Consider the following 11,063-nt stretch of genomic DNA (forward strand, 5'->3'; position numbering starts at 1 on the left):
GGTTTAGAGCTGGAGGAGGTGACAGAGATGGGAGGATGTAGGGGGTTACAGAGATAGGAAGGGGGTGTAGGGGCTGGACGGGGTTACAGAGATACGGAGAAGGTTTCGGGGCCACACTGTTGGAGGGTCAGTACTGTGGGAGTGAGAATTGAACATTGTCTGATCTGTTGCAGTTCCTGTCTGAGATCTCGCAGTGTTATCCTGCCTGGCTATCTCTTTATCTTCTCTCGGGGGAAACGAAACGAGAAAGGGGCAGGGAGTGTGAAAGAGGGGTAATCCCGGAGTGCTGCTGACGGCTGTGTCCCTCTCTCTGTCCTGTCCCAGATTCGCTATTTGCAGCATCAGAGTGTCCGGTATATCTGGGATCCGAACAAGAGATCCTTCATCGTACTGAGGTAGGAAACCTGTTCCTGGGCTGGACTGTTCTTGGTTGTGAAAGAGACAGGCTGGGCCTGGGAACGAGCATTCTCTCTGTCCTGACTATCAATCCTTCATTAATCAGGGACCGCCACTTCGGTTTCCCCTTCCCTGGATTCTCCTTCTTTCTGCAGCTCCTGCCGGTGTCAGCCCCTCATTGCTGTCTCTTTCCACAGGGGTCTGGAACAAAATGTCTCCTGCTCCGATCTCCACAGCAAATACCTCGACGGGCTGGTCTATCAGGAATCACAGAACAGGTAGCACTCCAACAAAACGCGGAGTCTCTGCGGGCTCAGAGGTTTCCAGCTCGCTGTTTCTGACTGACTCTCTCTGTCGTTTCTCCCAGGAAGCTGATTTACGGACCGAATGTTATAGCAGTGCAAGTGCCTCCGTATTGGAAACTCCTCGGGAAAGAGGTGGGTGAATTCCCAGTTGCTTGGCAAGACTACCGCAAGCCCAATCACGCAGATGTGGCAGCTGGTCCCACTGTCAGGTTGGCACACCCCTCGCTGTGCCCCCTTCAGCACCCACTCCCTCACCCACCGACGCTCAGTAGCAGCAGTGTGTACCATCTACAAGATACACTGCAGAAACTCACCAAAGATCCTCAGGCAGCACCTTCCAAACCCACGGCCACTTCCATCTAGAAGGACAAGGGGCAGCAGATACATGGGAACACCACCCCCTGCAAGTTCCCCTCCGAGCCCCTCACCAGCCTGACTTGGAAATACATCGCCGTTCCCTCAGTGTGGCTGGGTCAGAATCCTGGGATTCCCTCCCTCAGGGACATTGTGGGTCTACCCTACAGCACATGGACTGCAGCAGGCCAGGAAGGCAGCTCACCCCCACCTTCTCAAGGGGGGCAACTAGGGACGGGGCAAGAAATGCTGGGCCCAGCCAGTGACACCCACATCCCATAAGAGAACGAAAAAAAAATGAGTAAGAGCAAATTTTCTTTTTCAAATTATGTTAAAGGGTTAATATTGACCAGGTGTCCACAGGTGAACTCACCATCCCCACTGCCCGCTGTCTCTGTTACAGTCTCAGAGAATCCTTACCCACTGCCCGCTCTCCCTGTTACAGTCTGAGAATCCTTACCCACTGCCCACTCTCTCTGTTACAGTCTCACAGATTCCTTACCCACTGCCCGCACTCTCTGTTACAGTCTCACAGAATCCATACCCACAGCCCGCTCTCACTGTTACAGTCTCACAGAATCCTTACCCACTGCCCGCTCTCTCTGTTACAGTCTCACAGAATCCTTACCCACTGCCCGCTCTCACTGTTACAGTCTCACAGATTCCTTACCCACTGCCCGCGCTCTCTGCTACAGTCTCTCAGAATCCTTACCCATTGCCCGCGCTCTCTGCTACAGTCTCTCAGAATCCTTCCCCACTGCCCGCTGTCTCTGTTACAGTCTCAGAGATTCCTTACCCATTGCCCGCTCTCTCTGTTACAGTCTCACAGATTCCTTACCCACTGCCCGCTGTCTCTGTTACAGTCTCACAGAATCCTTACCCACTGCCCGCTCTCTCTGCAGATCCTGAATCCGTTCTATGCGTTTCAAGCATTTAGTGTGATCCTGTGGTTTGTTGAAGCATATTACCCTTACGCTGTGGCCATCATCGTGATGAGTATCTGCTCGATCGCTTTGTCTCTGTACACGGCCCGGAAGGTGAGACTGACTCGAGTATCACCCCAGACTACGGTGACAGGTCGCGGTATGTGACTGTGATACCCCCCACACGGCGACGGACGGGGGTCTGTGCCTGTGATTCCCCAACACGGTGACGGGACGGGGGTCTGTGTCTGTGATTCCCCAACACGGTGACGGGACGGGGCCTGTGTCTGTGATACCCCCCACACGGCGACGGACGGGGGTCTGTGCCTGTGATACCCCCATACAGTGACGGGACGGGGGTCTGTGACTGTGATACCCTCCACACAGCGACGGACGGGGGTCTGTGACTGTGATACCCCCCACACGGCAACGGACGTGGGTCTGTGTCTGTGATTCCCCCACACGGTGACAGGACGGGGGTCTGTGTCTGTGATTCCCCCACACGGCAACGGACGTGGGTCTGTGTCTGTGATTCCCCCACACGGTGACGAGACGGGGGTCTGTGTCTGTGATTCCCCAACACGGTGACGGGACGGGGCCTGTGTCTGTGATACCCCCCACACGGCGACGGACGGGGGTCTGTGCCTGTGATACCCCCATACAGTGACGGGACGGGGGTCTGTGCCTGTGATTCCCCCATACAGTGACGGGACGGGGGTCTGTGTCTGTGATTCCCCCACACGATGACAGGACGGGTGTCTGTGACTGTGATTCCCCCACATGGTGACAGGACGGGGGTCTGTGTCTGTGATTCCCCCACACGATGACAGGACGGGGGTCTGTGTCTGTGATTCCCCCCACACGGTGACAGGACGGGTGTCTGTGACTGTGATTCCCCCACACGATGACAGGACGGGGGTCTGTGTCTGTGATTCCCCCCACACGGTGACGGGACGGGGGTCTGTGTCTGTGATTCCCCACACGGTGAGGGGACGGGGGTCTGTGTCTGTGATTCCCCCACACGGTGACAGGACGGGGGTCTGTGATTCCCCCACACGGTGACAGGACGGGGGTCTGTGATTCCCCCACACGGTGACAGGACGGGGGTCTGTGATTCCCCCACACGGTGACAGGACGGGGGTCTGTGATTCCCCCACACGGTGACAGGACGGGGGTCTGTGATTCCCCCACACGGTGACAGGACGGGGGTCTGTGATTCCCCCACACGGTGACAGGACGGGGGTCTGTGATTCCCCCACACGGTGACAGGACGGGGGTCTGTGATTCCCCCACACGGTGACAGGACGGGGGTCTGTGATTCCCCCACACGGTGACAGGACGGGGGTCTGTGATTCCCCCACACGGTGACAGGACGGGGGTCTGTGATTCCCCCACACGGTGACAGGACGGGGGTCTGTGATTCCCCCACACGGTGACAGGACGGGGGTCTGTGATTCCCCCACACGGTGACAGGACGGGGGTCTGTGATTCCCCCACACGGTGACAGGACGGGGGTCTGTGATTCCCCCACACGGTGACAGGACGGGGGTCTGTGATTCCCCCACACGGTGACAGGACGGGGGTCTGTGATTCCCCCACACGGTGACAGGACGGGGGTCTGTGATTCCCCCACACGGTGACAGGACGGGGGTCTGTGATTCCCCCACACGGTGACAGGACGGGGGTCTGTGATTCCCCCACACGGTGACAGGACGGGGGTCTGTGATTCCCCCACACGGTGACAGGACGGGGGTCTGTGATTCCCCCACACGGTGACAGGACGGGGGTCTGTGATTCCCCCACACGGTGACAGGACGGGGGTCTGTGATTCCCCCACACGGTGACAGGACGGGGGTCTGTGATTCCCCCACACGGTGACAGGACGGGGGTCTGTGATTCCCCCACACGGTGACAGGACGGGGGTCTGTGATTCCCCCACACGGTGACAGGACGGGGGTCTGTGATTCCCCCACACGGTGACAGGACGGGGGTCTGTGATTCCCCCACACGGTGACAGGACGGGGGTCTGTGATTCCCCCACACGGTGACAGGACGGGGGTCTGTGATTCCCCCACACGGTGACAGGACGGGGGTCTGTGATTCCCCCACACGGTGACAGGACGGGGGTCTGTGATTCCCCCACACGGTGACAGGACGGGGGTCTGTGATTCCCCCACACGGTGACAGGACGGGGGTCTGTGATTCCCCCACACGGTGACAGGACGGGGGTCTGTGATTCCCCCACACGGTGACAGGACGGGGGTCTGTGATTCCCCCACACGGTGACAGGACGGGGGTCTGTGATTCCCCCACACGGTGACAGGACGGGGGTCTGTGATTCCCCCACACGGTGACAGGACGGGGGTCTGTGATTCCCCCACACGGTGACAGGACGGGGGTCTGTGATTCCCCCACACGGTGACAGGACGGGGGTCTGTGATTCCCCCACACGGTGACAGGACGGGGGTCTGTGATTCCCCCACACGGTGACAGGACGGGGGTCTGTGATTCCCCCACACGGTGACAGGACGGGGGTCTGTGATTCCCCCACACGGTGACAGGACGGGGGTCTGTGATTCCCCCACACGGTGACAGGACGGGGGTCTGTGATTCCCCCACACGGTGACAGGACGGGGGTCTGTGATTCCCCCACACGGTGACAGGACGGGGGTCTGTGATTCCCCCACACGGTGACAGGACGGGGGTCTGTGATTCCCCCACACGGTGACAGGACGGGGGTCTGTGATTCCCCCACACGGTGACAGGACGGGGGTCTGTGATTCCCCCACACGGTGACAGGACGGGGGTCTGTGATTCCCCCACACGGTGACAGGACGGGGGTCTGTGATTCCCCCACACGGTGACAGGACGGGGGTCTGTGATTCCCCCACACGGTGACAGGACGGGGGTCTGTGATTCCCCCACACGGTGACAGGACGGGGGTCTGTGATTCCCCCACACGGTGACAGGACGGGGGTCTGTGATTCCCCCACACGGTGACAGGACGGGGGTCTGTGATTCCCCCACACGGTGACAGGACGGGGGTCTGTGATTCCCCCACACGGTGACAGGACGGGGGTCTGTGATTCCCCCACACGGTGACAGGACGGGGGTCTGTGATTCCCCCACACGGTGACAGGACGGGGGTCTGTGATTCCCCCACACGGTGACAGGACGGGGGTCTGTGATTCCCCCACACGGTGACAGGACGGGGGTCTGTGATTCCCCCACACGGTGACAGGACGGGGGTCTGTGATTCCCCCACACGGTGACAGGACGGGGGTCTGTGATTCCCCCACACGGTGACAGGACGGGGGTCTGTGATTCCCCCACACGGTGACAGGACGGGGGTCTGTGATTCCCCCACACGGTGACAGGACGGGGGTCTGTGATTCCCCCACACGGTGACAGGACGGGGGTCTGTGATTCCCCCACACGGTGACAGGACGGGGGTCTGTGATTCCCCCACACGGTGACAGGACGGGGGTCTGTGATTCCCCCACACGGTGACAGGACGGGGGTCTGTGATTCCCCCACACGGTGACAGGACGGGGGTCTGTGATTCCCCCACACGGTGACAGGACGGGGGTCTGTGATTCCCCCACACGGTGACAGGACGGGGGTCTGTGATTCCCCCACACGGTGACAGGACGGGGGTCTGTGATTCCCCCACACGGTGACAGGACGGGGGTCTGTGATTCCCCCACACGGTGACAGGACGGGGGTCTGTGATTCCCCCACACGGTGACAGGACGGGGGTCTGTGATTCCCCCACACGGTGACAGGACGGGGGTCTGTGATTCCCCCACACGGTGACAGGACGGGGGTCTGTGATTCCCCCACACGGTGACAGGACGGGGGTCTGTGATTCCCCCACACGGTGACAGGACGGGGGTCTGTGATTCCCCCACACGGTGACAGGACGGGGGTCTGTGATTCCCCCACACGGTGACAGGACGGGGGTCTGTGATTCCCCCACACGGTGACAGGACGGGGGTCTGTGATTCCCCCACACGGTGACAGGACGGGGGTCTGTGATTCCCCCACACGGTGACAGGACGGGGGTCTGTGATTCCCCCACACGGTGACAGGACGGGGGTCTGTGATTCCCCCACACGGTGACAGGACGGGGGTCTGTGATTCCCCCACACGGTGACAGGACGGGGGTCTGTGATTCCCCCACACGGTGACAGGACGGGGGTCTGTGATTCCCCCACACGGTGACAGGACGGGGGTCTGTGATTCCCCCACACGGTGACAGGACGGGGGTCTGTGATTCCCCCACACGGTGACAGGACGGGGGTCTGTGATTCCCCCACACGGTGACAGGACGGGGGTCTGTGATTCCCCCACACGGTGACAGGACGGGGGTCTGTGATTCCCCCACACGGTGACAGGACGGGGGTCTGTGATTCCCCCACACGGTGACAGGACGGGGGTCTGTGATTCCCCCACACGGTGACAGGACGGGGGTCTGTGATTCCCCCACACGGTGACAGGACGGGGGTCTGTGATTCCCCCACACGGTGACAGGACGGGGGTCTGTGATTCCCCCACACGGTGACAGGACGGGGGTCTGTGATTCCCCCACACGGTGACAGGACGGGGGTCTGTGATTCCCCCACACGGTGACAGGACGGGGGTCTGTGATTCCCCCACACGGTGACAGGACGGGGGTCTGTGATTCCCCCACACGGTGACAGGACGGGGGTCTGTGATTCCCCCACACGGTGACAGGACGGGGGTCTGTGATTCCCCCACACGGTGACAGGACGGGGGTCTGTGATTCCTAACGGAAAGCATACCAAACGCCGCCTTCACTATCCTACCTACCTGCGACTCCACTTTCAAGGAGCTATGAACCTGCACTCCAAGGTCTCTTTGTTCAGCAACACTCCCCAGGACCTTACCATTAAGTGCATGAGTCCTGCCCTGATTTGCTTTCCCAAAATGCAGCACCTCACATTTATCTAAATTAAACTCCATCTGCCACTTCTCAGCCCATTGGCCCATCTCATTAAGATCCAGTTGTAATCTTCGCTGTCCACTACACCTCCAATTTTGGTGTCGTCTGCAAACTTACTAACTGTACCTCTTATGCTCACATCCAAATCATTTATGTAAATGACAAAAAGTAGAGGACCCAGCACTGATCCTTGTGGCACTCCACTAGTCTTTCCAAATACATGTACATCCTGTCTCCCCTCTGTCTTCTACCTTTGAGCCAGTTCTGTATCTAAATGGCTTGCTCTCACTGCATCACTTGTGAACTAGCCTTAGTAACTAATCAACCATGAGGAACCTTGCTGAAGGTATTGCTAAAGTCTTTCTGCGGAGTGGACTCGATGGGCCGAACGGCCTTACTTCCACTCCTATGTCTTATGGTCTAAGTCCATGTCCACAACATCGACAATTCTGCCTTCATCTATCCCCTTGGTCCCATCCTCACAGAGAGCAGATTTCAATTCCCGATTTGTGGAATTAATTCAAGTTGAAGTCCTGCGCTGGTGACTGGATTTGAACCTGTGTCTCCAGTATCCCAGTCTAATTCATCACGAGGTTCCCTGGGGCGCCATTGGCTTGGCCTGCTGCTGATTTCTGCTTCTTGCCTGTCCAGGAGAGAGCGTGCCCGTGACCAAGACTCCGCTGCCTGACATCTGTGAAGCAGGCAACTACAATGACCCGATCTTCAGGCTGCAGGACTACAAGCGGCATGTGCTCTTCTGTGGCACCCTGATCATTCAGGTTCGACCCTACGAGGACTTTGTGAAGGCTGTGGTGATTCGCACGGGTACGTCCTGACGCCCGACTGGTGGGAACCTGCCACAAAATCCCTGCTGGCCCCGGGGACTGACAAACTGAAACTGATGCCCTTGTGGTTTCCAATCGATGGGGTTGCAGATGATCCCCTTCACTGAAAAGACTGAAAGTTTTCAGCTTGCTCTCATCAGGACACATCACAAGAATGCCAAATCTCAACCTGTCATGACAATTCATCACGCAAGCCAGAAGGGGGCTAATTGGTTGAGGCACACATCAGAAGTTGCTGGAAAAGCTCAGCAGGTTTGGCAGCATCTGTCAGAGAGAAATCCAAGTTAATGTTTCAGCTCCACTGACCCCTTGCGTCCTGAGGAAGGGTCACCAGACCTGAAATGTTAACTCTGATTTCTCTCTCACAAACGCCGCCAGATCTGCTGAGCTTTTCCAGCAACTTGTTTTTGTTTCTGATTTCCAGCATCCGCTGCTTTCTATCTGGTTGAGGCCTGGCTGTGGAGAAAGCTTCTGAACCCCCCTTACCCCCGGCTAATTCAAACAAAAGCCGCAAGGCTTCAAGAAATGACCTTTCATGTGTGAGCATCGGGTGCCCTCTCTCTCCCAGGGTATAAATTGTTGCGATGGGGTTGAACTTTGGCCTTCCTGCACAGGTCCTGATGAGGGTAAGTCAGAGGGCAGCTGAATAACCCCCAATGCATCAGCATCTTGAGGATAGGGGAGGACCGAGTCAAGATTAGAGTGGTGCTGGAAAAACACAGCAGGTCAGGCAGCATCCGAGGAGCAGGAGGATTGACATTTCGGGCAAAAGCTCTTCATCAGGAATTCCTGATGAAGGGTTTTTGCCCGAAACGTTGATTTTCCTGCTCCTTGGATGCTGCCTGACCTGCTGTGCTTTTCCAGCACCACACTAATCTTGACGCTGATCTCCAGCATCTGCAGTCCTCACTTTTGCCTCCAGGACCAAGATAGTAAGGGCGCCTGTTTCGGTGTTTCTCGGTGGATATCCCAGACTGTTGGTCGGTGTTAATTTCTGAGTCCCTTTGTGGGGAGCTATGCCAGGTGCCCCTCTCCCTCACACACTCAAGTTTATCGCTGTCTCTCTCCACCCATCCGTGTCCTCTCTCCAGGCTTCCTCACCACCAAAGGACAGCTGGTGCGATCCATTCTCTTCCCGAAGCCGGTGGATTTCAAGCTGTTCCGGGATGCTCGCCGATTTGTTATCTGCCTGGTGTTAGCAGCTGCGCTCGGCTTCATTTACACCATCATCATCAGCTCCATCCGAGGGGTAAGCTCCAGGACTAGGGGCACACTCTCAAAATCATGGGGCTCCAGTCTGGGAGATCAATCATCTTGGGTATTCACAGCCAGCGACATTGAATATACAGGGGGATCCCTGACACAGAGTCCCTGCAGTGTGGAACAGGCCATTCAGCCCACTGAGTCGACATGGACCCACATAACCCCCTGACCCATCCCTCCCTTCCTGATACCCCTGCATTTCCCATGGCCAATCCACCCTAACCTGCACAGCCCTGGACACTACGGGACAATTTAGCATGGCCAATCCACCCTAACCTGCACATGTTAGGACCGTGGGAGGAATCCGGAGCACCCGGAGGAAACCCACACAGGCACGGGGAGAATGTGCAAACTCCACACAGACTGTGAGGCAGCAGCGCTAACCACTGAGCCACCGTGCCACGCAGAACCAAGTTCCTGGGTAATACAAACAGAAACACAAGGGTAAAGCACGTTCCTTTCGTTTGCAGAGGATCCCTGTGTGCGAATATATCTCACCTTCAACCAGTTAGCACGTGTAATTGTGTTAATCCAGTGTACCTCTTATGCTCACATCCAAATTGTTTATATAAATTAAGAAAAGTAGAGGGCCCAGCACCGATCCTTGTGGCACTCCACTGGTCACAGGCCTCCAGTCTGAAAAACAACCCTCCACCACCACCCTCTGTCTTCTACCTTTGAGCCAGTTCTGTATCCAAATGGTAGTTCTCCCCGTATTCCATGAGATCTAACCTTGCTAATCAGTCTCCCATGGGGAACCTTGTCGAACGCCTTACTGAAGTCCGTATAGATCACATCCACTGCTCTGCCCTCATCAATCTTCTTTGTTACTTCTTCAAAAAACTCAATCAAGTTTGTGAGACATGATTTCCCACCCAGCAATCACTTCTCTAGCTTCCCACAGAGTTCTCGGGTACTCCTGATCAGGTCCTGGGGATTTATCCACTTTTAACCGTTTCAAGACATCCAGCACTTTCTCCTCTGTAATCTGGACATTTTGCAAGATGTCACCATCTATTTCCCTACAGTCTATATCTTCCATATCCTTTTCCACAGTAAATACTGATGCAAAATATTCATTTAGTATCTCCCCCATTTTCTGTGGCTCCACACAAAGGCTGCCTTGCTGATCTTTGAGGGGCCCTATTCTCTCCCTAGTTACCCTTTTGTCCCTAATGTATTTGTAAAAACCCTTTGGATTCTCCTTAATTCTATTTGTCAAAGTTGTCTCATGTCCCCTTTTTGCCCTCCTGATTTCCCTCTTAAGTATACTCCTACTTTCTTTATACTCTTCTAAGGATTCACTCGATCTATCCTGTCTATACTTGATATAGCTTCCTTCTTTTTCTTAACCAAACCCTCAATTTCTTTAGTCATCCAGCATTCCCTATACCTACCAGCCTTGAGTGGGTATATCCACAGAAACCTGTGTCTCAGGACCTTAAAGTGGCTAAGAAGGCAGGTTGGATATGTTGGCTGACTCAGAAGAGTATTCTGGAGCTGTGTAAAATAGCAGCTGGTCTCCAGGCCATCTCTGCAGGAACTCCTCAGGGTAGTGTCCTCAGCCCAAACCTCTCCAGCTGCTTCATCAATGACCTTCCCTCCATCAGAAGGTCTGAACTGGGGATGTTCACTGATGATTGCACAACGTCCAGCACCATTCACGATTCCTCAGACACCGAAGCAGCCCATGTTCAAATGCAGCAAGATCTGGACAGTATCCAGGCTTGGGCTGACAAGTGGTAAGTAACATTCACATCACACAAATGCCAGGCTATGACCATCATCAACAAGAGACAATTTAACCACTGCTTCTTACCATCACGGTATCCCCTACTATCAACATCCTGGGGATTACCATTGACCAGAAACTGAACTGGACCCTCCACATAAACACAGTGACTACAAGAGCAGGTCAGAGCCTGGGAATCCTGTGGTCAGTAACTCACCTCCTGACACCCCAAAGCCTGTCCCACCATCTACAAGGCACAAGTCAGGAGTGTGAGGGAAT

At 56.2% G+C, this 11,063-nt stretch overlaps 2 long non-coding RNA genes across 2 annotated transcripts in view; one reads left to right on the forward strand and one right to left on the reverse strand.

Moving 5' to 3' along the window:
- Positions 1–2,257, reverse strand: part of LOC122548286 — a 14,849-nt gene extending 12,592 nt beyond the window's left edge. The window contains exons 1-2 of the long non-coding RNA XR_006311203.1: positions 2,171–2,257; positions 646–648 (exon numbers count right to left, since the gene is read on the reverse strand). This is a non-coding gene — a long non-coding RNA (uncharacterized LOC122548286). The remainder of the gene's footprint in view (positions 1–645; positions 649–2,170) is intronic.
- Positions 321–833, forward strand: LOC122548287. The gene is made up of 3 exons (XR_006311204.1): positions 321–395; positions 594–674; positions 764–833. It is a non-coding gene; the product is annotated as an uncharacterized LOC122548287 (long non-coding RNA).
- Positions 2,258–11,063: the final 8,806 nt, after the last annotated feature.

Source organism: Chiloscyllium plagiosum, unplaced genomic scaffold, assembly GCF_004010195.1.
Source record: "Chiloscyllium plagiosum isolate BGI_BamShark_2017 unplaced genomic scaffold, ASM401019v2 scaf_3749, whole genome shotgun sequence".
In the NCBI taxonomy this organism is placed as follows: Eukaryota; Metazoa; Chordata; class Chondrichthyes; order Orectolobiformes; family Hemiscylliidae; genus Chiloscyllium; species Chiloscyllium plagiosum.